General features: G+C 40.7%; 1 long non-coding RNA gene across 2 annotated transcripts in view; it reads right to left on the reverse strand.

The window, feature by feature from the left end:
- Positions 1-27,313, reverse strand: part of LOC123334761 — a 90,124-nt gene that overhangs the window by 43,377 nt on the left and 19,434 nt on the right. For both annotated transcript variants that reach the window (XR_006552877.2, XR_006552876.2), the window contains exon 2: positions 7,300-7,513. This is a non-coding gene — a long non-coding RNA (uncharacterized LOC123334761). The remainder of the gene's footprint in view (positions 1-7,299; positions 7,514-27,313) is intronic.

Raw genomic sequence — 27,313 nt, forward strand, 5'->3', positions numbered from 1 at the left:
ACAGTTACAGTAATTGATATATATTTAATAACTTGTTTGAAAGTTATATTTATATTTGTTCCATGAAATTAATCAGAAGCTTTCATGGAAACCTTTATAGAACACATGATTGCTTGAATGCAATTTTTTAATTCAATTTGCCTTTAAGCTAATAGGTTAAAGTTTGTCCAAACAACTACTAATTTATTTTCCTTGGCTTATGGTTTTATTAATTTATGATTGATTTTGTTGGACTAGAAAAATATGAGAAGTCAGTTTTCCTCTTAAAAAGGCTGCTGCTGCTGCTAGACTGAACTTAAAGACCTGTGCCCGTGAAAGATAACAGAAAACCAGTTTTGCAGCTCTCCTTGAAAAAGGAAGCGCAGAGTTTTTACTATCTTTGCCTCCAGATAGCAAATAGAGAAACTCAAGGTTTGTCTCCTCTGCTCCTCCACTAAGTGAACTCACCTCCCAACAACCTCAGGACTGAGGAATAGGCATTGATAAGACAAGCCAAAGGTGGAGCAGTTTTCAAAGTGATTTCAGTACATGTTCTCATTTAATTCTCATCACTCTAGGAAAGCAGAAGGGGCAGATAAGCAATCTCTCTCTTTTTTTTTTATCCTCAGTCTCCTCGTATCATATAAAAGTAATCTTTTTCACCTTCACTCATGAATTCATGCAGCCAAAGCATTTACTGTTCACTTACCATTTGCTAGTAACTGCACTAGACAAAATGTGATCCCCAGGCCAGGAGAAGCAGCAATACCTGAGGATTTGTGAGAAATGCAGATTTTCAGCCCTAACCCATACCTACTGAGCCAGAAACTCTGAGGATGGCCAGCAATCTGTGGCTTAATAAGCCCTCCATGTGAGATTCCTTAAAAAACTAAAAATAGAACTACCTTATGATTCAGCAACCCCACTCCTGGGTATAATTGGAAAAGATACATGTACCTCAATGTTCACAGAAGCACTGCTTACAATGGGCAAGACATGGAAGCAACCCAAGTACCCATCAACAGATGACTGGATTAATAAGATGTGGTGTGTATATATACATGGGCTTCCCTGGTGGTTCGGCGGTAAATAATCCATCTGCCAAAGTAGTAGATGCAGATTCAATCCCTGGGTCAGGAAAATCCACTGGAGAAGGATGGCAATCTACCCCAGTGTTTTTGCCTGGGAAATCTCATGGACAGAGGAGCCTGGTGGGCTACAGTCCATGAGGGTCACAAAGAGTCAGATATGACTTAGCGACTAAACAGCAACAGTAATAAATTAAATATTACTCAGCCATAAAAAGAATGAAATCCCACCATTTGCTGCAACATGGATGGACACAGAAAATATTATGTTTAGTGAAATAAGTCAGACAGAGCAAAAATAAATACCGAATTATATCACTTATATGTGGAATCTAAAAAAATATTACAAAAGAATGTATGTCCAAAACAAAAAGAATCTCAGATATAGAAAATAAACTAGTGATTACCAAGAAAAGGCAGGAATGAGAAAATCAAATCAAGGGTATGAGATTAAGGGATATGAGATCAAGGGTATGAGATTAAGAGATACAAATGTATCTACTCTGTATAAAATAGATAAGCAACTAGAGTATATTGTATGCACTTCCCTGGTGGTTCAGATGGTAAAGAATCTATATTGTATAGCATAGGGAATCATAGTCATTATCTTGTAGTAACTTTTAATGGAGTATAATCTATAAAAATACTGGATCACTATGCTGTATACCTGAAACTAATAGAATATGGTAAATCAACTATACTTCATTAAAAAAAAAACCTACATTCCATCCTGATACAGAATTTTATCATAAACCTAATTACTCATAGTCTTGATTCAAACATATTATGCAGATGTTCTTGTGAAATGTCACAATGACATTCTAATGTAATTCTTTTCTAATTTCCCACAACAAGGAAAACAGTCAGGGTCCTGTGTACTGTTCATTTATCTAGCCAGTGGGTGATTCCAAACTGCTGTTCATGCTCTTTACAGCATCGGACCTTGCTTCTATCACCAGTCACATCCACGGCTGGGTATTGTTTTTGCTTTGGCTCCATCCCTTCATTCTTTCTGGAGTTATTTCTCCACTGATCTCCAGTAGCATATTGGGCACCTACTGACCTGAGGAGTTTCTCTTTCAGTATCCTATCATTTTGCCTTTTCATACTGTTCATGGGGTTCTCAAGGCAAGAATACTGAAGTGGTTTGCCATTCCCAAATACAAGCCTCCTGGGATATATGTATGCACCAACTGTCTGCAGTTTACCATGCCTGATCAGAACTGGCTTCTGTGGAAGTAAACTCATTATGGAAGGATAGTTTACAGCCTGACTGTGTCTGTCATGGCTGAGATTGGGACACCTATTATTTGTAAATTGATTTACAGTTTACATGCCTCTCTTGTACATTACCCCATTTAAACCTCACAACAACTTTGTGAGGAGGACATTATCATCCCCATTTTACAGATGAGGAAACCGAACCTCAGAAATGTTAACCAATCTCCCCAAGTTAATGAATAAACACATGCCAGAGCTGGGACTCAAACCTGTAACATCAAACTCTAAATATATATACATGTTCTCTTTACACCGGTAAACGACAGTTGCATAAGTGATATCCTTTGCTATTAGGTTAACAACTGGAAGGGAGAAGGAAGGAAGGAAGAAGGAGGAGGATTAGGAAGAGGAGAGGGAGGGTGAGAGAGAAAGGAAGGAAGGAGGAAAGAAGAGAGGAAGGGGAGGAAGAAGGAAGGAAGAAAATATTATCGTTAGTCAAAGATTGAGCTTTAGTCTGCACCAACCAGCTTGCTCACAGTGGAGTGAGAGACTAGGGGAAGGAGGTAGACGATTGATAAAAAGCTGCATGGGTATAGGCAGCTGGAAAGGGCAGTAGCAAAAGCAGCAGCGTCTACAATTTGCACACTATGGCAACTGCATGTTAAGGTGGGTAAGACATGCACTCATTTATAAATGACTATAATGAAAGTGAAAGTGGAGAGTGAAAAAGTTGGCTTAAAGCTCAACATTCAGAAAACGAAGATCATGGCATCCGGTCCCACCACTTCATGGGAAATAGATGGGGAAACAGTGGAAACAGTGTCAGACTTTATTTTTCTGGGCTCCAAAATCACTACAGATGGTGACTGCAGCCATGAAATTAAAAGACGCTTACTCCTTGGAAGGGAAGTTATGACCAACCTAGATAGCATATTCAAAAGCAGAGACATGACTTTGCCAACAAAGGTTCGTCTAGTCAAGGCTATGGTTTTTCCTGTGGTCATGTATGGGTGTGAGAGTTGGACTGTGAAGAAGGCTGAGCGCTGAAGAATTGATGCTTTTGAACTGTGGTGTTAGAGAAGACTCTTGAGAGTCCCTTGGACTGCAAGGAGATCCAACCAGTCCATTCTGAAAGAGATCAGCCCTGGAATTTCTTTGGAAGGAATGATGCTAAAGCTGAAACTCCAGTACTTTGGCCATCTCATGCGAAGAGTTGACCCATTGGAAAAAACTCTGATGCTGGGAGGGATTGGGGGCAAGAGGAGAAGGGGATGACAGAGGATGAAATGGCTGGATGGTATCACTGACACGATGGAAGTGAGTCTGGGTGAACTCCGGGAGTTGGTGATGGACAGGGAGGCCTGGCATGCTGCAATTCATGGGGTCGCAAAGAGTCAGACACGACTGAGCGACTGATCTGATCTGGTAACAGCTGACCCTTAGATAGCATTCAATTGGTAGGCTCCCTATTCATATTTATTCTCATTTAATCATCTCAGCAACCCTATGGGGTAAGATTCTATGATAGCCATTTTACAGATGGAAAAACTGAGGCATGGAAGGTTTTTAGGTACTTTGTTCAAATCCTTATGGAAGAATAAGGAGTCTGACTTCAAAGTGCTTCCTCTTAGCTACTATGGTATATTACATGACCATCACTGTAATGGATAGTATATCTGTCATTTTCCTGTCTCTTCATCCATTCACTTTCTGGTAACAACACCATTCTGAGGGGGGGGGGGGCGGAAATTGCCTCTTTTACACTGTATATATGTAGTCTAGGTAAGACCACACAGTTTTAAAGGAAAACTTTAAGTTTTCCTTTAAAACTTGCTTAATCTGCTTTTATCTCCCAAGAATTTTAATCTAGAGTGGAGGCAAACAAAGATGGGAAAATAATTGGGTCATTTGTCCCACAAGACCCTGAAAGGACTGTATTTATTCCTCCAACTTGAATCTTCAGAGCAACCTGGTCCCCAAATTTCTGGGCCTGTTCTTCAGCTTTCCCTTTGACTCTACCATTTCCCCACATCCAGGATATTTCTTTTTTCTTAAGCAAGTCAGAGTCCATTTCTATTGCTCACAAGCAGATTCTGACATACCACCATCATTAGTTCCTGGTCAACCACCAAATAGCTGTGTGACTCTGGACCATCCCTCCAGGGCCTTAATTTCCTGATCTAGGCAATCAAATTAGAAGGACCTCTATTTTTCAACAGCTCTAACAGTCTTTAATTTGATTCCATGATTTCCCTGATCATACTATATCTCATGAGTCTTACTATGTCTATAACTCCTACCACCATCTGCAGACAAAGATCTCTCTGCTCCTCTTTCAGAACATAAAATGCCACTTATGCACATCTAGTCCTCCTGTTATGTATTTTCTCTAACCCCCCAAGCCAACTCTCCACAGTGGCTACTTCAGAATTTCTCCTTTTATCCAATGCCCCCTTTTAGGTTCTGAACAGATAGCCTTGTCTCCTGGTTTAGTGATAATATTAAAGTGATTCATCATCTGGCCCACAGTTCCTCATTTATTTTCATCTTTTTCCTCATCACCTGTGCACCTCATGCTCCCTCCATTCTTTTTCCTTTTTCCTCTCTAAGCCTACCTCTTGTCTCAGATACAGAGTGCAGTTCAACAAACAGGTATTTTTTTCACATACCATGTTCTATATAGTGTGCTAGGTAGAGAGGACATAAAGACAAATATGACTGGTCCTGACCCCAGGAAATATGCAGTCTGTTTGTGAAGACATATAAATAAAAAATAGCAATTAAAGTAGTAGAAATTTTAATAGAGTTATTTACAAGGGGTTATAGGAGCACTGAAGAGGTCAGTAGACTTCCTGCAGCTGAAGATAACAGGAACTGGCCAAGAGTAGAAGGCTATGACAGGTAGATTAGAAAGAGGAAAGAGCATGAGAAAAACACTAAATTGCTAAAACTCTCAAAGCTTCAGGTAAGACCATGCTCACAAATGCACAACCCTGACTGGCAATGATGCCCTCTTTACCTGAATGCATCAGGTGCCACAAAGTCCAGCCAGGACACCCAAGTCATTCCGCAAGCTCTGAACTCTCATGTCCCATATGGCTCTCAACCTCCCTGTTCTGACCCCATCTCCAAGCCCTCTCCAACTCCTGAAATTTTTCACCTGCACTGACCTTTCACCCATGTTCAGTCTTCATCAAAGTCCCAACATTTCCTTCACCACTTGCTCTACTGAAACTGGCTCCCCACTGAAGATCTGCTTCCTCTGCAGCCCTCTCAAGTGGTGGCTGCTTTCTAGCTCCCCGGCCCTCCACACTGGGCATGGACATAGGGTGGAGTTCTCTTTTATCCTACTGCTGCCTCGATATAGCAAGTCTCCTCCCTCTTCCCTAAAATGAAAACAAAAACAAAACATCTTTTGATCTGTTGATCTTTTCTCAGCAGACTATCACTTTCCACCCCCTCTTTAACACAATTGGCTACAACTTCTAGGTCATTCTTTCTCCGTCTTTAAGATTCTAGTTCCTAGCTCTCTGTCACTCCCTCTGACACAGTCTTACTGCAATTCATTTTATTTTCTTTTTTTTTAATTTAATTTTATTTTTTAACTTTACAATATTGTATTGGTTTTGCCATATATCAACATGAATCCGCCACAGGTATACATGTGCTCCCCATCCTGAACCCTCCTCCCTCCTCCCTCCCCATACCATCCCTCTGGGTCGTCCCAGTGCACCAGCCCCAAGCATCCAGTATCGTGCATTGAACCTGGACTGGCGACTCGTTTCATATATGATATTATACATGTTTCAATGCCATTCTCCCAAATCATCCCACTCTCTCCCTCTCCCACAGAGTCCAAAAGACTGTTCTATACATCAGTGTCTCTTGTGCTGTCTCATATACAGGGTTATTGTTACCATCTTTCTAAATTCCATATATATGCGTTAGTATACTGTATTGGTGTTTTTCTTTCTGGCTTACTTCACTCTGTATAATAGGCTCCAGTTTCATCCACCTCATTAGAACTGATTCAAATGTATTTTTTTAATGGCTGAGTAATACTCCATTGTGTATACGTCCACATGAATGCTGTTTTAACACCTAGTGCTTTACCACTTCATCACCTCAGTGACCTTTCTTCTCCCCCACCTTAGTCATTCACTGCCAAGGTCATTGCCTGGGCCTTGGCAATCCAGTAACATAATCCTCTCCATTATCTAAGTCTCAACAATCCCCTTCTCTGACCACCACCCCCTACCTTTCCTAGTCACGGGGTAACACAGTTCCAATAATGTTTCAGTTCCTCTGGACCATGCATTAATCTTATTTTCTATATCCTAGCATCCTCTACCCTCTCCATACCCAGTACTATTGTCTGAATATCTTTGTGTCCCCCTAAACTTCATATGTTGAAATCTTAATGCCCAATATAACGGTATTAGGAGGTGAGACCTTGGGAGGTGTTAACTCATGAATGGGATTAATATTCTTTCAAAAGAGACCCCCCACAGAGCTCCCTTTCCCTTTCTTCCATGTGAGGACACAACCAGAAGTCTGCAATCCAGAAGAGAGCCCTCACCTGACCATGCTGGCACCCCGAATGTGGACGTCCAGCCTTTGGAACTGTAAGAAATAAATGTTTGCTGTCTGTAAGTGTCTGTTTATAAGTGACCCAGTCTCTGGTATTTTGTGATAGTAGCCTGACTAGACACCAGTTTAACTTAGCCCATCATTAGGCTTCCCTGGTGGCTCAAATGGTAAAGAATCTGCCTACAATGCAGAACACCAGGGTTCGATCTCTAGGTAGGGAAGATACCCTTGAGAAAAGAATGGCAACCCACTCCAGTATTCTTGCCTGGACAAGAATTCCATGGACAGAGGAGCCTGGTGGGCTACAGTCCATGGAGTCACAAAGAGTCAGACAGGACTCAGCAACTTCCACATCATGCACCAGAATCATTTACTTGAATACAACTTCAGTTTTATGGAATGTATTTGGAAAAACTCTTACCCTGGCTAAATCCAGGTTGGCTGATAATGAGCGGCATGACTGCTGGTAACTGGATAGTTTCTTAATTCTAGTGACTTCTTCCATCCTCTGTTAGATAATTACTCCTGTAAAATGTCTTTAATTCATTTTGCAAGCAGCTGCTTCCTTGTAGAACACTTTAGGACACCAATTCCTTATAAGTACATCCAAGTCAGGGAAGTTGAGTTGTAGTGCCCTGAAAATTGTTAACGGACCAAGATTAACTTCAATTCCTAAGAAGAAATAAGAACAAATCATCCAACATTCGATTTGTGGGCACATAGAAGACCCATTCCCAGAGCCGTTGTTCAGCCATTATAGACGTCCTGGTACTGACTAGAAGGTGTCACCTCTGATTCCACCTTTCTGCAAACTAGAGGTTGTATTGCAGGTCACCCACCTCTGAAGGAAAGCATAACAATTAATGAGGCCCTTGTGTTAAATCAGTCTCAAAGTTTGAAATGACAGCAAAGGGGAAGAGAAAATAGTTCAACGGACTCTTGTCACATACAAAAGAAAGCCCTCTTCAATATTCTTCCACAAGTCTAGGCTTCTGAACCAACTGAAAACTAAAGTACAAGTTCAGGGGCATAAGTACATTCACATTGTTGTGCCAACATCACCACTATCTACAGAACTTTTTTCATCTGCATGTATTTTTTAAGAGGAAATAATAATATCTAACTTTTATTGATTACTTGCTATTTGCCAACCACTGCTCCAAACAATTTATATACATGAACTCATTTAATTCTCACAACCCCTACCCAATGAGGTATTACTTTTTTCAATTTAGAGCTAGAATTTAGAATTTAGCCCAAGGGCACAAAGCAAATACTTGATATAGTTACATATTCTATCTTTCCTCCTGTAACAACGGAAAAACTGTCTAGCTCCCATATAAGGTGATCTCTGCCTGTATCACTTCTCATCTCCCCAAGAATGTCACTTCAGCCATTGTTTTCTTTCTCTTTCACACCATCAGTTTCTTCTTATTGCATCTTTCCTGTAGACATACAAACATGCCTCCTGGTGCCCAATTTTAACAAAAAAAAGAAAAATTTTCCCTTGACTCTATATCCTCCTCCAGCTATTGCCCTGATTTTCTGCTAAATTTTTTCACAGTAAAGATCCTTTAAAAAGCTGTCTGTACTTGTCTTGGGCTTCCCTGGTGGTTCAGAAGGTAAAGAATCTGCCTGCAGTACAGGAGACTGGAGTTTGATCCCTGGGTTAGGAAAATCCCCTGGAGAAGGAAATGGCAATCCACTCCAGTATTCTTGCCTGGAGAATTCCAGGGACAAAGGAATCTGGTGGGCCACAGTCCATGGGGTGGCAAAGAGTCGGACATGACTGAGCGACTAACACTTCTACTACTACTTGTCTTCAATTCCTTCCATCCCATTCTTTCCTATACCCACTTTGATTTTGGTTTTCTGCACTGACATAATATAGACTGATTTAAATTCTATTAGTGATTTATTTTACACTTTTCAAAAGTACTTCTAAGCCTGTAGTTATCTAGATATCAAAGATCAAGAATCAAACAACTTTCTGTTTCCTACTATGGAAGGCAAAGAACTGCGTCCTTTCTCTTTTTCTGTGTCCTTTGCAACTTCTAGGCTTTTATTAATTAATTAATCTGGGGTTTCAAACCCCATCATCATTATTAACATAATCTTTTATGAATATTTAAAATCATACATTCAACCTTGCAACCGTATTCAGACCAGTTATAACACCTATTTCTGCATACGTTACAAGTTTCGGTGCTCTCCATACATCTCTTTGTGAAGGTACCAAGTACCCTTCACAATTTAATATGGATTCATCTCTCATTGAATTAATAGATGCATACAAAGATGTATTTTCAGGAAGAGTACTTACATAGATCATTTTCTAAAAATCTTAAAGATTATGTAAATTCTGTTCCATTGCTTCCACACACAAATGTAGATGGGCTTAGACTTCTTGTGTCACAATCTTTTTCTTTTCCTGACAAATCTCAACACTGGCTATGTAATCCTACTTCCATATTTCATCAGTCTATGATGACTATTACTCATCTGTGATTTTTATAAAGCTCCAAAGTGATTCTGGATAAGAATTCAATGATAAGAAGACAATGTTAAGAAGCACTGTCATAGGCATTCCTCCAATTTTTTTCGTGTTCTGGGTGGCCAAAAATCTGAGAACAATCTGAAATTGTTTTCTTCTCAGGTAACTTGTTTTATGTTCTTGCATCAGTTCAGTTCAGTCGCTCAGCCATGCCCAACTCCCTGCAACCCCATGGACTACAGCACGCCAGGCCTCCCGGTCCATCACTAACTCCCGGAGCTTGCTCAAACTCATCAAGTTGGTGATGCCATCCAACCATCTCATTCTCTGTCAGCCCCTTCTCCTCCCACCTTCAACCTTTCTAAGTATCAGGGTCTTTTCCAATGAGTCAGTTCTTCCCATCAGGTAGCCAAAGTATTGGAGTTTCAGCTTCAGCATCAGGCCTTCTAATGAATATTCACAACTGATTTTCTTTAGGATGGACAGGTTGGATCTCCTTGCAGTCCAAGGGACTCTCAAGAGTCTTATCCAACACCACAGTTCAAAAGCATCAATTCTTCTGCACTCAGCTTTCTTTATAGTCAAACTCTCACATCCATACATGACTAATGGAAAAACCATAGCTTTGACTAGAGGGATCTATGTCAGCAAAGTAATGTCTCTGCTTTTTAATATGCTGTCTAGGTTGTTATAACTTTTCTTCCAAGGAGCAAGCATCTTTTAATTTCATGGCTGCAGTCACCATCTGAGGTGATTTTGGAGCCCCCCAAAGTAAAGTCTGTCACTGTTTCCATTGTTTCCCCATCTATTTGCCATGAAGTGATGGGACCAGATGTCATGATCTTAGTTTTCTGAAGGGTGAGTTTTAAGCCAACTTTTTCACTTTCATCAAGAGTCTCTTTAGTTCTTTGCTTTCTTCCATAAGGGTGGTGTCATATGAATATCTGAGGTTATTGATATTTCTCCTGGAAATCTTGATTCCAGCTTGTGCTTCATCCAGCCCAGCATTTCACATGATGTACTTGGGCTTATAGAATACCAAAGTGAAATCTTCGCTCAGTCTCCCATAGACTTAAGCCTTTTTGGTTGTTACTAATATCCATGACATTCAGTATGACCTTGTGCGAATATGATATGTTGCATAGGCATATCTTTTGTCCTTGTAGAACATTTCATTTTGATTTTTATGAAAATTGCAATTCATGTAATTTATATAAACTTTTTAAATGTCAAGCTTTTTCCTTGCTCAGTCATTTAAGGGAACACTAAAACACTTTGCCTATGACCCCTCCTTCCTCTTTTTCTTGATTCTTTGACTCAAACCATGTTGGGCTGTGCTATTCAGTCTATTTAGAAATACAGGTGTCTATATCCTTACTCTTGAAATTTGTGCTGCTGAATGCTGCAGTTTATAACACAATGATATTTTCCTTATAATTTCTCAGATGTTAATTAACCACTCAATTTTACATTAATATTTGACATTTTTTAAAAGGAACTTTATAATTAAACAAATACTTGAGAAGACTGGCCCCGGAACCTAAGTCAAGATGAGCTAAATTTTAAGTAATTATAATGAGCTAAGTGAATTATGCTTATGATAATTAGAGTAATTTACATGATAGATGGAATATATTCTTATTAAATATTTAAATTTTTGCTTCTATTGATGTGACTTCAATAAAATATGAATTTAATTTTTTCTTGTGGTTTATCTGGTTGGCAAGAACCTTAATTATAGACCACTGGGACAAATTTGCTGCTCTTTTAGGAGCTCTTCCCCACACGTTGTTGTGTTGCTGTAGCATGACAATGAGGATCCTAAGCCTGAGATGACAGTATATTTTTTCTTCATCCCTGACCTGCCCAGAGTCTCCCCTCTTTTGGATCTAGGTATCTTTTCTGAATCTTGGATCATTTGTATATGTGCTTTCCTGTGACCCCAAATCACCATAGATGGTGCCTTGAGCATAGCCCCTGCACATAAAGGCTGCCTAGTGCCCTGAGAAAATTTTGCGGGTTGTCTTCCTGGTTCAATCACCCCAAAAGGCAGAAAACAACAAAATCAGTAACATGCTAATTTGTTATTATAAGGACCAGTTATATATAGATAGATTTGTAATGAGAGTAAGTAGGTTATTCTGCAGTATGTATAATCATTGTAGGGTGGATTTAAGAATTTTAAAATATTCCAGAGTAGAAATCCTGTAATAGCTAATCTTTTTTATGAATATTTGTAAGCTGTCACCATGAAATTTACACATGAGAAGATTAATCTGAAAGAAACTATGTTTTCTTGACCATGATATGACCCCTGCTGTGTTTTTCTAAAAGTGATGTGATCTCTGGCTGAGTTTTAGTTTATAAAACACAATATTAATATTTAACCTACCTCAAAGTTGAGGATTTGTAAATACTGAGTAAGGGTCGCAAATAAATATCATTGATTGTCTTTTCTACTAAAAAAAATATAGTGGAGGAAAGTTTCCTTAATTTTCAAGTCTTCTACACTGTTGGTTGGAATGTAAATTAGTACACTGCCATGGAGAACAGTGTGGAGGTTTCTTTAAAAACCGAAAACAGAGCTACCATTTGACTCAGCAATCCCACTCCTGGTCATATACCCAGAGAAAACCATAATTTGAAAAAATACATGCACCCCAAAGTTCATTACAGCACTGTTTACAATAGCCAGGACATGGAAGCAACCTAAATACCCATGGACAGATACACGGATAAAGAATATGTGGTACATATATACAATGAAATATTAGTCAGCTATAAAAAAGAGTGAAATAATGCTATTTGCAGCAACATGGATGGCCCTAGAGATTGTCATACTAAGTGAAATAAATCAGACAGAGAAGGACCAATATCATGATATTGCTTATATGTAGAATCTTAAAACATTATACAAACAAACTTCTTTACAAAATGGAAATAAGAGTCACAGATATAGAAAATTTCAAGGTTACCAGGGTGGGGGGCGGGGAAGAGGAATAAATTGGGAGATTGGGATTGACATATACACAGTACTATATATAAAATAGATAATAAGAACCTACTGAGTAGCACAGGGTACTCTCTACTCAATACTCTGTAATGACCTATGTAGGAAAAAAATCCAAGAAAGAGTGGATATGTTATCGAAATGCAAGTCCCTATGCCTATTGCACAGCAAGGCCAAACAATACCAAAATGTGAGTTTAGAGCAGAGAAAGGTTTATTACAGGGCCCTGCAAAGAGATAGGTGGCTCAACTCTTACAAACCCCAACCTCCCAGAAAGCTTTCAGCAAAGCCCTTTTCTTGGGAAGGTGAGGGAGAGGCATGGTTAGCTGTTACAAACTTCTTGGTAACAGATCCTTGGCCCTGGAGGTCAGGTCATGGGCAGGTAATGCTGTCCCTGCAAGCCTCCACAAAACAAATGGTATCTCATTTCTGACAAGAAAGGGCGAGGTTCTCAGACACTGCTGTCACCCTCTGAGGCCCAGGTCCTGGCGAAGAGGAGGCAGATCTCAACTGACAGCTCTCTCGGGGCCAGGTCCCCAGACAGCCCAGCTGTCATCGCTGAGGGGGCCAGGCACCCAGGAGAGCCAGCTGGCCCTCAAGGCCCTCAGCCCGCCTGGACAGCAGGGACCAGGTCTCGCAGATTGCATCCCATGCAGACTGCCATGGCGATTAAGTCACAGAGGCAGGGAGAGGGGAGAGATTCACTGTCACCTCAAGGCTTGGGGCCCGCCAGTGGGCAGCCTTGGCCATGGCTCCAGAGCCCAGCCGGACACAGTCCCAGCTTGTTCCCTGTGCCCCGCAGTTCAGCTGCTGGCTGAGGCCGGGTGAAATCGAGGGCCCCAGGGAGAGGGCCACGTCTTACCTCATTCTCCACCTAAGGACCAACACTTCTCTGAATGTTGACTGAATAGCCCCACTAATGGTAGCTCATCAACAGCCGCTCTCTTGCGGGAGGGGCTCACTGTGGCACTAACCAATAGCTAAGCAGGAACATTAACCATAGCTCAATGACAGTCGGTTGTTTGGAGGAGGGGGCCCACTGTGGTGCCAACCAATGAGTGAGCAGGACCACTAATGTTCCCCCGGTAAGGGTTTTTTTTTTTTTTTTTTTTTGGTGGTGGTGGTGGGGGTAATGGCACAACGCTAGGGCAGCATGCTAAGTGCTGCATACAGCCATGCTCTATTACAAGTATATGTATATGTATGATTCACATCGCGGTACAGCAGAAAGTAACAGAAGATTGCAAATCAACTATATTCTAATAAAATGTTTTAAAAATTACCAAATCCCCAAAGTCAGCCTTATATGTTAGCTCTTGGTACTTTTCTTTTTTTTCCTAATTTTTTTCTGGTCTTTTCTTCCCATTTTCTGACTGGAGGGCTCGAGAGGCTGCCCTGTTCACTCTAATTTTTTGTTTTCCAGCCCACTTTGAAATCTGTCAATTGCTCTGTGGCCCAGTATGAATCCAGTTACATTTTATGCAGGTTGTCTGAGTATAAAAAACAAAACAAACAAAACCCACCAAAACAATGACATACACATCTAATGGTGTTCCATCAGCGACTATCTTGCTTTCTAAACTTGAGAGTGTAACAATAGACACTGGCTTCCCATTTGGTAATTTTCTGTACTAAAATGAGTCCAACACCACAAATTATCTCTGTGGTTTCAGGCACTCAATATATATTCCTATTTTTCTTCAAAACAAAAAACTTTAGAAAAACTGATACAATAAAATATATATACATCATCTCCATATTAAATATACTAATCAAATGTTTTTAATCTGAATCTATTAGTTAAGCCTCTAAACTTATTGCCATCTTGCAGGAAATAACCAGGACTAGAGAACAAATTAAATGTTCATGAGAAAACAGTAAAATTAAGAATCTATAAGACAGTCAGGCTGAACTCGTCAAAGAAAAACTAATAAGACCTATAAACTAAATGTCATGTTTTAATTTAGCCACCAAACCTTGGTCCAAAAAAGCTATAGGTTCTTTTATAGGTGTAAATTTGAAACAACAGCAATGACTTGAGTATGAACTATAAATTAAATGACATTAAATATTGTTAACTTCCTAAGGTAAGATAATTGTAAACAGTCCTCATTCTTAGGAGAAGTATGCAAAATTAGGTAGGGTTGAAGTGTTACAATGTTTAAAAATTACATTCAAATGGTATTTAAAAATATATATAAAACAAATATGGTAAAATATTACTTAGCAGCTGTAGAATCTGCATGCAAGGTCTCTTGTAAATACTATAGCATTCTTTAAAGTTCTCTATGTTTGAAATCTTTTATAATAAAAAGTTGAAAAATTACTTAGAAGGAGCCCAGTTTTTGACAGAATCTTTTGGTCTCCTACATACTAAATTGAGACAAAACAGAGTTGAGCAGGGTAGTGAGTAGTAATGATATAACTGCATAGAGCTTCTATACTCTAGTCTTCTGAAATTTCACCCAGGAACCTCACTGCTCCTCCTTCTGGGTCCACAGCACAGAGCTTCTATCTCCTTCACAACCCAAATATGATCCTGCCTTGTACAAGGAGATGTTTGCACACCTGTCTCCTCAGAGAACCTCCAGTTGCCTTCTAAATGGTGAATATCTCATTCATCTTTGATTCTCATCCCTTAGTCCATGGTCAGAAATGGATGGGGGAGCCTGGTGGGCTGCTGTCTATGGGGTCACACAGAGGCGGACACAACTGAAGTGACTTAGCAGCAATCACACACACACACACACCCATATATATATATATATATATAGAGAGAGAGAGAGAGAGAGAGAGATACATATATGGGCTTCCCAGGTAGTGCTAGTGGTAAAGAACCTGCCTGCCAATGCAGGAAACATAAGAGACACAGGCTGGATCCCTGAATTGGGAAGATCCCCTGAAGGAGGGCATGGCAATCCACTCCAGTGTTCTTGTTGCAGAATCCCAAGGACAGAGGAGCCTGGCTGCCTACAGTCCATAGGGTAGCAAAGAGTCAGAAACGACTGAAGTGACTTGGTACACATGCACACACATATATATACACATATACACATATAGTTCTGTTTTAACGCATTAGACATTTGCTCCTTGCAAGAAAAGCTATGACAAACCTAGAGAGCATATTAAAAAGCAGAGACATTACTTAGTCAACAAAGTTCTATCTAGGCAAAGCTATGGTTTTTCCAGTAGTCATGTATGGATGTAAGAATTGGACCATAAAGAAGGCTGAGTGCCGAAGAATGATGCTTTTGAACTGTGGTGTTGGAGAAGACTCTTGAGAGTCTCCTAGACTGCAAGGAGGTCAAACCAGTCAATCCTAAAAGAAATCAATCCTGAATATTCATTGGAAGAACTGATGCTGAAGCTCCAATACTTTGGCCACCTGATGCGAAGAGTTGACTCATTAGAAAAGATCCTGATAACTTGGAAAGATTGAAGGCAGGAGCATAAGGGGATGACAGATGACGAGGTGGTTGGATGGCATCACTGACTCAATGGACATGAGTTTGAGCAAGCTCCGGGAGATGGTAAAGGATGGGGAAGCCTGGCATGCTGCAGTCCATGAGGTTGCAAAGAGTTGGACATGCCTGTATATTGTCACCCTGCTTATTTAACTTATATGCAGAGTACATCATGAGAAATGCTGGGCTGGAAGAAGCACAAGCTGGAATCAAGATTGCCAGGAGAAATATCAATAACCTCAGATATGCAGATGACACCACCCTTATGGTAGAAAGTGAAGAGGAACTAAAAAGCCTCTTGAGGAAAGTGAAAGAGGAGAGTGAAAAAGTCAGCTTAAAGCTCAACATTCAGAAAACTAAGACCATGGCATCCAGTCCCATCACTTCATGGCAAATAGATGGGGAAACAGTGGAAACAGTGTCAGACTTTGTTTTGGGGGGCTCCAAAATCACCGCAGATGGTGATTGCAGCCATGAGATTAAAAGACGCTTACTCCTTGGAAGGAAAGCTATGACCAACCTACATAGCATATTCAAAAGCAGAGATATTACTTTGCCAACAAAGGTCCATCTAGTCAAGGCTATGGTTTTTCCTGTGGTCATGTATGGCTGTGAGAGTTGGACTGTGAAGAAAGCTGAGTGCCAAAGAATTGATGCCTTTGAACTGTGGTGTTGGAGAAGACTCTTGAGAGTCCCTTGGACTGCAAGGAGATCCAACCAGTCCATCCTAAAGGAGATCAGTCCTGGGTGTTCATTGGAAGGAATGATGCTAAAGCTGAAACTCCAATACTTTGACCACCTCATGCGAAGAGTTGACTCATTGGAAAAGACTCTGATGCTGGGAGGGATTGGGGGCAGGATAAGGGGATGACAGATGAGATGGCTGGATGGCATCACCGACTCGATGGACATGAGTTTGAGTGAACTCCGGGAGTTGGTGATGGACAGGGAGGCCTGGCGTGCTGTGATTCACGGGGTCGCAAAGAGTCGGACACGACTGAGCGACTGAACTGAACTGAACTGAGCAATTGAACAACAGCAATTAGACTATATGCCGTATTATACAAGCTTTTTTTTTCCCTTTAACAATATGCCTAGAAGCTTTTCCAAGTCAGGAACCAGAGTTCTATCTGGATTTCTTTCTAGCTGGTGTAGATATTCATTGTCGAGAAGGTCCTTGTGGTCCTTTAATCACACCCTTGAGAAATGTTGGATGTTTCCAGTTCTTCACTCTTATAACTATGCTGCAGTGAACATCGCGAACCATTCCTTCTCTCCATATTAATTCATTAATTAGGTCTCAGGTGGAGCTGAGGATGGGGGACACAGAACAAGAGGGGAAGGGGTTGGCCTGCGAGGGAGGGCAGAGTCACGCTGTCCCTGACTTTGCTTCCTCCCTTGGTCCTCCTTGAGGACTAGTTGTCACTAGCTCACATAACTGCTTATTTCCTTGCACAGCAGTGGCCATTTCATGGCAGGAGCATTTACAGCAAAGCAGTGTGAATTCTGAAAGCTGTTTGTTAGACTTTCTACCCTGCTATTCTCACTGGGTGAGTAAAAAGCTCAGGGAGTAATTTATACCACTTGCCCGCCTTCCAGGCCTCTCCTGGAGCTGCTGGGAGCTTCTGTCTCACCTCTTTGAAACCTACTCAAATGTCAACACATCACTCAGCAAAACAAACCCCCATGTTTTCTAAACCTGTAGTATCGTTATATCCAGAGAACTGGAGCCACAAGAAAACTTAGCTTTTCCATGAATGGTTTAAGGGCATTAATTATCATGGAAAACTACATGCAGACTGTTCAGAGACAAAATGATACCCCTCCTTATGTGTTTCAAGAGAATAGCATATTGTCATCTGAAAGAGTAATTTATTTCCACATAATTGACTCCATAAAGGGCATCTTCAGTGTCTAATTCCCTAAATAACTTGGGGCCTACCATTGCCAGGAGAACTGTAATTAATTAACTCATTTATGATTAATGCATTCCAGTTTTCCTTTGCTGCCACTCTTCGAGGAGAAAATTGGCCAGTCTTGTGACTCTATTTTCATGTACCTAATTCATTTAAAATAAATAAAGAAATTTGGATGACAAGCCCAAGAAGTTGGTTGTTAATGGAAGACCCTTGGAGGCTACACCTTTCTCTCATGTCCTGTCCATCTCAGAAGACTGAGATTGGGACTTCGCTTAGCTGTCAGCAATAAGATTCTAAATACACAGCTGTAGATACTGGTTTGAAGGGTGGGGAGGGATGGTTGGTTTCCTGGTTTGTTTAGCAACTGTGATACCTAATGGAGGTAGGAGAGGAAGAAGGGAGGAAGTAGAGAGGGCACAAAAGGCAGAAAAGAAGACCCATAAAAGCATTTTAAGCAGCTCTACCTCTCCACGTAGTATGAAGACTACCTATCTTGGATCACACCCAATCAATGTGATTTAATGAGCAATGACTATGATATAACATATGCTGCCAACATTTTTTTCCAGATTATTTGTTAACATCCTATCATGTACTTTTAATTTCTCTTACTTGAGCTCAAATTCATGAGAAAGAGTAACTGAATAACTTGGAAACCTATACGTAGCTCTTCATTCATCCAACACCATTTTTAAAGCAAGGCTAGATGCCTCACTATCATTTCCCCAACCCCATTTCTCTACCAAAACTGAATTGTCTTCTGTGTCCCATTCTTTCAGTCTTGCTAGACAATTGAATCCATTTTCAGATAATTGTGCTGCTCACACCTCCGGTGGATGAATTATAGTCACCATTATTCCAATGAGGCATATATTGGTGTCCTTAACAGAGTACCCTGATAAATTGTCTATTATTACCATATTATTCTATTTCCAGCCTCATCATTCTATTCACTTGTCACCTCTGATTTTCTTAGGCCTATGGTAACTGGGATGAACTTTTATCTTACACATCCCAGACAATCCCAGTATGAACTCAGATTCTCCAGAAGCAGTAGACAGGCCTGTCAATGTAAAGATTAGAGCTAGAACCTCCTAGAATAATGATAACACCCAAACAAAAGCCTCCAAAGACAACTAGTTCACATACAAGTTGATACCTACTGTAACCTGGTGACAAAAATATCAGAGGGGTGAAGACTAGGGTGGGGGGAAAGGGGCATGATTCATAACCTGCTTTAAGAAGTTTACTTAGATGAATTATTATTTACATTTTACAGATGTGAAAATTGGGGGTCAGGGTAAGTACCTACCTTCATCCAACTCCATCAATGACACAAATGCTCACAGAGCATCAAATTTATGATTCTTTTTATCAATACTGATTCAATTTAACAAAATAAGACACGTGAAGGTGAGTAATTTAGGAAATAAGGAGGTACAGCCTGAGCTGCACTTCAGTTCATGAAGTTCCAAATTGATGATACTGCTCTGGGAACCTATGCAATTGGGTTCCAACGATTCCCGAGTGCTCACATTGGCAAGTGCCCAAACGCTCATAGTTTCAAGGACCTAGACTTTTAGTAGATGCCCCAAATACTTGACTTGTCATTATTATCTCTCTACAGCAAAAGCTCACAAACTGGGCTGCACAGGAAGACCAGCTGAGGAGCTTTCAACCAATATGGATGTTCAGTTCCCAAGAGATTCTGATTTAGTCAGTCCTTAGTACTAGTTAAAAGCCCCTTAGGTAATTCTGATGGTCACTCAGGGCTGAGAACAACTGGCCTACATTCATTCTTGGCCCATGACTGCCGTTACTGAACTCAGGAATGCTCCTACTCTCTCTTTTTTGCCTCTTCTGGAGCCTATTCTCTCAAGCACCCTCTGACAATTCCTTCCACAAAAGCCATCCAAAATTGCCTTTTCAAGATTCTTTCCAGCTAAAAATTATGAGATTTTTCACAGGGAGTGGGGAACAGTGAGAGACTATGGACAAAGGGAAATATCGCATTATTATTTATTATTGAAAATATATTTGGAACACACAATGTGCTGAAATAAAGGATTCTGAGATCGCCTTATCTGGTTTTCAGCTGCTATGAGCACAGTTAGTCACAGGGTTTTATATTCCTCTATTTAACTGCCTGTGAAGTTAAAAGGCAGATGCAATGCTGGAATTGAGCTAGTTCAACTCTGAACTCAATATACAGCTTCTAAAGAAAAGAGCAGTTGTTGCCTCTAAGACTGCAAAAAATCCAATTAAGTATCACTTCCCCCTGCTGTTAGATAGACTTAGACCCTGGGAGTAATGTGAACGACACCACATGAACATCCAGGACAATCACCATGCCCCTTTTACTGAAATCAAACCCCAGCCAGCAATTAAACACAAAGTGCAAGAATTTTAATGCAATCCATTGGCTTTTAGTTGTCAAACAAAATACTATGACAGGCAGGGGGTTATGAGGGCCAGATAAATTTAGAAAGAAAAATGTACCACTCTTCTATTTTCTTTTTCAAAGACAAAGCATTCAAGGTCAGCAAAATAGATTACACATGTATTTTCCCAAAAGATGTGTCTTTGGGGATCCACTGCCCCAACCTATGTGCCCCTCCACGTGTTTTCCACTGTAATTAAGAGATATGTGCTTTTCTGGGCTTTGGGAGCTGCTGACAGACAGCTCGACTGCCAACAAAGTGTAAATCGCCAAAGGCAGATGCTGAATGTTAGAAGGTGCCCCAGGCAATGCCAAGCAGAGCAGCTACACCTGGGACCCAAACAGACTATAAAGCAAGGTGTTAAATTAAACAGTTTTGGGACACATAAAAACTGGCATTTAATTTAGATTGTTGTCTTTCCTCTAAAAGACAGAGATGAAAGGGTATTCCCTAACTGAGCAATTTCAAATTGGTTCTTGCCACTTGCCCCTCGAGTCCTAACCAGTCAAACTTCCAAACCTCATCTGGGAACTCTTTCCTCCTCGGACTGACTTAGGATGGGCCTGGTTCTGTTTCTGCTCCAAAGCGTGAGCCTAACTTGTCATGTTGTGAGTGAAAGAAGACAGGATGGCTGTGATGAGCTGAATTATGTTCCCCTCAAATTTATATGTTGAAGCCCTAATCCTAGTCCCTCAGGCTAAATGAAGAGATAGGGCCTTTAAAGAATTGATTTCATTAAAGTGAGGCCATTAGAGTGGGCCTCAATCCTATCTGACTGGTGTTCTTATAGGAAAAGGAAATCTGGACACATAAAAGAGACACCAGGGATCTATGCACACAGAAGAAAAGCCATGCACAGACACAACGAGAAGACTGCCACCTGAAAGCCAAGGAGAGAAGCATCAGGAGAAACCAAACCTGTGGATACCTTGAACTTGGACTTCCAGGCTCCAGAACTGTAAGAAAATTAATTTCTGCTATTTAATCCTTCCAGTGGTATTTTGTTATGGCAGCCCTAGAAAACTACTACAGTGGCCTTCTATTGAGGTAATTGAACCTTATATTGACATTCAAATCAGAGAGTAGTCTTTTTTGTTGTCAAGGAAGACTGAGTGAGTCCTCTCTACCTGGCCACTCTAAACTATGCAGACAGCATTGAACTCTGGCATCTAAACCAAGAAGAAACTTTAAGAGAATTGAAGGAGTGTGAGGAGAGCTGATATTCCCAGAGTGACCTCTTGACCCATACCTGCTCATAAATATAGTAAGGAATCCTTTCCAGCCTTGGAAATTGGTTCCTGGGTTTTTGCTAGACCTTCAAGGATTCAAATTCAATTATGAAAGTGACAGCTATTTCACAGACCAGGGCAATACTACTTTGGAGCTACTAGGGGGCTGGGGAGAGTGATGTAGAGTCAATTGTTTCTAAGATGCTTGAAGGTAGAGTGCCCTCAGAAGAGTCTTGTCATCCCTGGAAGTCCAGGACAGCTGCAGGAGTGAGCAGCTGCAGTTCAGTGCTGTGAGGACTGGCCTCCAGCACACACACAATTAGGGGTCCTGAAGGAGAAATCTGTTGGAGACCTGCTGCACACAAGTCCATCTGGACCCTGAAGTCACTTTTGAAACACTGCACATTTCTTACAAAATAATACAAGTAATAAGAGGTACCATCTGGATATTTTCTGGTTAATAGATAATAGACAAGTTTGAGTCAGATGGCACTTCTTATTACTTGTAGCTTTGCCCTGCAAGATTATTAATTCTTTAAGAATTTTGTGTCTATTATCTATTAACCAGAAAATATCTGCAAGTCAGATGAAAGTTCTCCTGGCCTCTGCTCCAGTGCCAGAGTGGGGATGAGGAGGCAGAGGTGGTTGGGGAGGGGGGCAGAGTGTTGGGTGAGGCTGGAGGATGGTCCTATACCATGCCTGTGTGTTCCTAAACAAAGCACACACAGCTCACCAAAATCATTACAATACTTAATATCCCAAAGTATTTCTTCATCAGATTTTCACAAAAGCTCCCTGACTTCCCAGAATGAACTTCTTTGGTGCGACAGTTCACAAGATAAAGAATTCACCAGGTTCACAGCTGAGACAATTTCCTGCCAATGACTTCTTTAAAGAATTTCCACTGCTTAGTTTTCAATATTAAATTATATTAAAACATAAGATGGCCTCATTTTGCTCTATAATTAATTTCCTCACATTTCTTTGGATTTCCACCATAGTGTTAAATAGTATTATTCTTAGTTTTGATCAGTCTTCAATATGTCACAATTATACATCAATAAAATAAATTTTTTAGTGAAAGAAAATTTTAATTAGAGAAATCTTCAATTTATTTTCATTTCTAAACTTTAATTTTCAATTACTGGACCCCGTATTACTGGGCATCCCTTATACAAGAGAAAAATGGACCTTTGAATGCATCAAAGAGGCCCTGTATGAAGGATCCTTGAAAATTACCCTAAAGGTCATTTTATGCTATGCATATTCACACACACACATGAAGTATCAATATATGTACTCTGTTCGCCAACTTTGAAAGTGGCTTCCATATACAAGTGAAGTGACGTCGCTCAGTCGTGTCCGACTCTTTGCGACCCCGTGGACTGTAGCCCACCAGGCTCCTCTACAAGGTTTCCTTAAAGTGAAAATCCCTTGTAAAATTTTTCTGTGAGGAAAAGTGCTTTCTTCTTTAGCCTTCTTGGAAATTAGTGCTCTGAGAACACTTAACTTGGGTAGACTTAAATACCTTGAAACACCTTTTAACCGGCTTATACTTTCTGTTTATACTTTTGTTTTATTTATACATTCCCTCTGTTTGCCCATTGATTCTCTTCTACTTTACAGTTTCATCATCAGTGTCATAGAGAATGGCAGCAGCAACGAGAGAAATATCTCTGCAAACTGTCACTCTAACAGTGTATCTCATCACCCACTTGGATTGGATTGCACTCTTATCTCATTTCCCAAGCATCCTGACAAATCCTTCTCTAAGGTGAATGGCTTTTCTTAGCAGATATGTCCACACTTGGTTTATAGGTTTCTAAGAATCTCTGTCCCTTGTTCTCTCCAGTAAGTCATTTTTCTTCTCAAAGGTGTGCCATCTGATACATCTCTTGTCAGTGAAACTGGATATATATATATATATATATATATATATATACACACAATTTTTAATAGGAACAACTGTCCTATCTATCTGAAATATGAAAAATCTTCACTCTGATTTTCCTAAGCATTTCCTCATTGTGATAATTCAGGTAAATGATAAGATTTACCTCACTTAAGCACTACAAAAAAAGCCAATAGGAGAAATATTATTATCATCATTCTATAATAAGTGACTGAGGACTCAAAAAAGGGAATTAACTTTCTCAGGGTAGTGAAGCCAAAATCCAAACCCAGGCAGTGATACCAAAGGCAGCATTCTTTACTTTTGGCTTGAATACTATGATTGAGGAGGGTAAGATGTTTAGGTGATCAGATCGACCAACTATTGATATAAGATTAGAGGTTGTCCAAACATCCAAAACAACATCCATCAAAATGACCCAAAGGACGTGTGACTGGACAGTAACTGGACAAAGAAACCGAAGCTCAGTAGTTTCACCGTGCTTTATGAAGAAAGTATAGGCTGACAAAAAGAGGGTCGTTACATCTGCTTCTTATCTGTAAAAAGAATTCTAATATAAAACACCATTTCCCTGTTGGTCCAGCTATTAAGGCATCATGCTTCCACTGAAAGGGGTGTGGTTCAATCCTTCATAAAGTTTTTAAATCATCAGTATTGTAGCCAGTGTTATGCAGGGGAGAGATTGCCCAGTCCTAGATCCATGACCAGTTAAGAACACCAGTATGGCACTCAGATGCTATAGTGGAAGTGGGTACAGGCAGATGCCCCCAGACTGGCGAGGGCAACTTCACACCAAACCTGTAACTCCCACCCTACCCCAGAGACAGGCATGGCAGCTCCTGGAGGTGTGAAGTCCTCCTCAGGGAACCATGGCCAGGAGTTAGGTGAGTGTCCCAGGTGCTGGGGAAAGCATTTAGCATATATTTTCTTATTCAATCATTTCAACATCCCTGCAGAGTATTGTTATCCCCAAATTGGGGTGTACTTAACCTAAGTTCACATAGATAAGAAATAGCTATAACTCTGTACTTGAGGTACTGACTTTTTTGAGTTGGAGGTGTGTGTGTGTGTCTCTCTCTATAGAGAGAATCCTGTATCCCTACATCTGCTTGTCTGAGAGAATTCTACAGTACTCAAGAAACACAGCCCAGAACTCCAGGCTCACTTCCACAAAGAATCAACATGAGACTTAGTCTTTAGAAGAAGCCAGAGAAGTTCACATTCCACAAACAAAATACTTAACAGAAAGGCCAACTTCCTTGAATTGCCCTCTGCTGACCTAGAACTTTCTCTAGATGACTTGGGAAGTTTTAAAAATGCTGAAGTCTACCCTGCACCCACTGAGATTCTAATTTAATTTGTTCAGGGTGTGCTGAGTGTGTTTTAAAGCTCCCCCGTGGTTCTAATGTGCAGCCATGGGTGAGAAACACAAGAAGTCTTTCAGATTCCTTTGTCAAGGACAAGAGTGGCCTTCAGAACCTCAGAGAGAATGTCTCATCCAGGAGGATCCAGCAGCTGAAAGGGGAGAGGATGCAATGAGGCTGGAAGCTAATCTGGTCTTGAATGAGAGGTTCACTGTCCAGAACTCTGATTTTCCTTCCTTCCAAAAATCTTAACAAGTATGGCAAGAAATGTTGATTAATCAGAGAGATTGTTTGCCTACCAAAATGGCAGTGTTGTAGGATTCTACCCATTGGCATTGGCGAGAAAACAGGGCTGAGGGTCCTCTCATTTATTTAAGGTTGAAGTCAAACTCTACAGTCTTTACTGAAGGAGAACTGCCAATGTATATCAAGAGCTTGGGGTTTCCCAGGTGGCACTAGTGGTAAAGAACCCTCCTGCCAATGCAGGAGACGTAAGAGACTTGGGTTCGACCCTGGATTGGGAAGATCCCATGGAAGAGGGCATGACAACCCACTCCAGTATTCTTGCCTGGAGAATCCCATGGACAGAGGAGACTGGCAGGCTGCGGTCCACAGGGTTGCAAGGAGTGGACACGACTGAAGTGATTTAGCATGCAAGCATGCATCAAGAGCTTTAACAATGCCTGTAGCCTTTATACATGCATAAAAGAGAGATATGGAAGAACACGTACCAACTTAGCCATGATTCTCTCTGGGTTTTAGGATTTCAAGTGAATTACATTTCCTTCTGTTTTCATATATCATGTTTTCTGTCTTTTACATAAATGAGCATAATGGGGAAGGATTGAGCATTTGAGGAAGAAATATCAAATGTAAAAATAATGTTTCATTAAAAGTTTTGCATCTTCTACATGACTTTTATATTCAGGTATTTCCCACCACTTCACCACTCCAATTTTGTTTCTTTGGGCTTCTAAAGCATATGCTGCCAGACATGACTGCACATGGAACTCTGTAGAACTGAGCATGGAGCTCTGGGATATGTCTCTCAAACACTTCAGGATTCTCTCAAACAAACAGATTTGGGAGCACAGGATTCTCCAGTTCTCTGACTATAGATGCACATAAAACAAACAAAAAAAAAAGCACACTTCAAATATATTTTTCAATAGGATTGCCTCATTCTGAAGTCCAAACATTCACTGAGAACATGGATTTTGGAGACAAAAGTCTTGTTGGAATCCAAGTACTGTGGGAAAATTTATATATCTCTGCCTCACTTTCCTAAAGTATAAAGTGGGGTTTAGAAGAAAAGCTATCCTGGGGTCAGAGATGATTTTCATTGGGTTTAGTGGGGTTTAGCCCTATCCTACCATTCAAGATCTGTGTGACCTGGAGCATGTCTCAGCCTCTCTGAGTTTTGGATGCCTCATCAGTCAGAGTGGGATGACAATAACAAACCTCCCCCTCTCACCTCAGTGTGAGTACCAACTGAGACGTGTATAACAGCTATAAAGGACTGTGCAGATGTCAGCTATTATTTTTTTTTACAAAAGTTCTATTTCATTCTGTCACATCTGTTCCATTCACTCCCCTATTACTGTATAGAACCAAAAATAAGATTGTGCTGTTTGAACTTTTAGGGAAGCAAGGAGGCCCAGAACCTTCATCTCCTCTCATTACTGTCAAAACAAAGCAGTGACTTTGGCAGCATTTCAACCCCATGATGTGTGTTGAGGCCCCAGGAACCTGGCAAGGCACAGCCGTCCAGTCTCACCCCTGAGGTGACTGCTGAACTTTGTGGATTGTAAATAGAAACTCACCCAGTTCTGCCAGAGAAGTCTTGCCACCATAGTAGGCATCGATGTAACTCCACACAACACTTGAGATTTTCTAAATGTCACATTTCTACAGCTCTCTAAAACAAAATAAACTGCTCTGTACACTCCCCCCTGGGTGCTGGCAGGAATTCAGCCTTGGTCATAATAGCCATGCCCTATTTTGGGGGTTCATACAAGATTCTCCGACTAGCAGGGCACCCAATGCAAAGGTCGTAGCCTCAGTCTGAGGAGGCTTCTGCTCCCTGAAGCTTCAGTCAAGCCCTAGCCCTCCAGCTTTGTGCTGGATTTCTTTTCTGTGTAGACTCAGGGAGACTTCTGGCCTGGGTGTTATGGAACATAAGATAGACCATAGACTTAGTATTGTAAACAAACTGTCTTTTTCTGAAAGTGACTGTGCAAGATCATACATCAACACAACAGAGGCTGGGCAACCACCACACCCAGTTCCTTATCAGAGCAAAAACTACAGGCTTTCTCTCCCATCCTGGTATCAAGTTAGTATTTGCTGAAGAACTGCTTTGTGGTGGGCAGTTGGAGGACTTGGCTGCTCAGGCAAGGAGAAGGTGACATGTACTCAGAGTACATGGGGAAGGCGGGGTCAGAGGAGGAGAGGAGGTTCCTTCTGGCACACCTAAGCTACCTATAAAAGAGCTAGTTGTCAGGAGTGCTTATAGCATGCATTTGAAAGAGGACATAATGTCTGTCTAGTAAGATGTTTGAGATCCACCATTTATTTTATTGAGGCTAACATTATCACTATC

This window comes from Bubalus bubalis, chromosome 8 (genome assembly GCF_019923935.1).
Source record: "Bubalus bubalis isolate 160015118507 breed Murrah chromosome 8, NDDB_SH_1, whole genome shotgun sequence".
In the NCBI taxonomy this organism is placed as follows: Eukaryota; Metazoa; Chordata; class Mammalia; order Artiodactyla; family Bovidae; genus Bubalus; species Bubalus bubalis.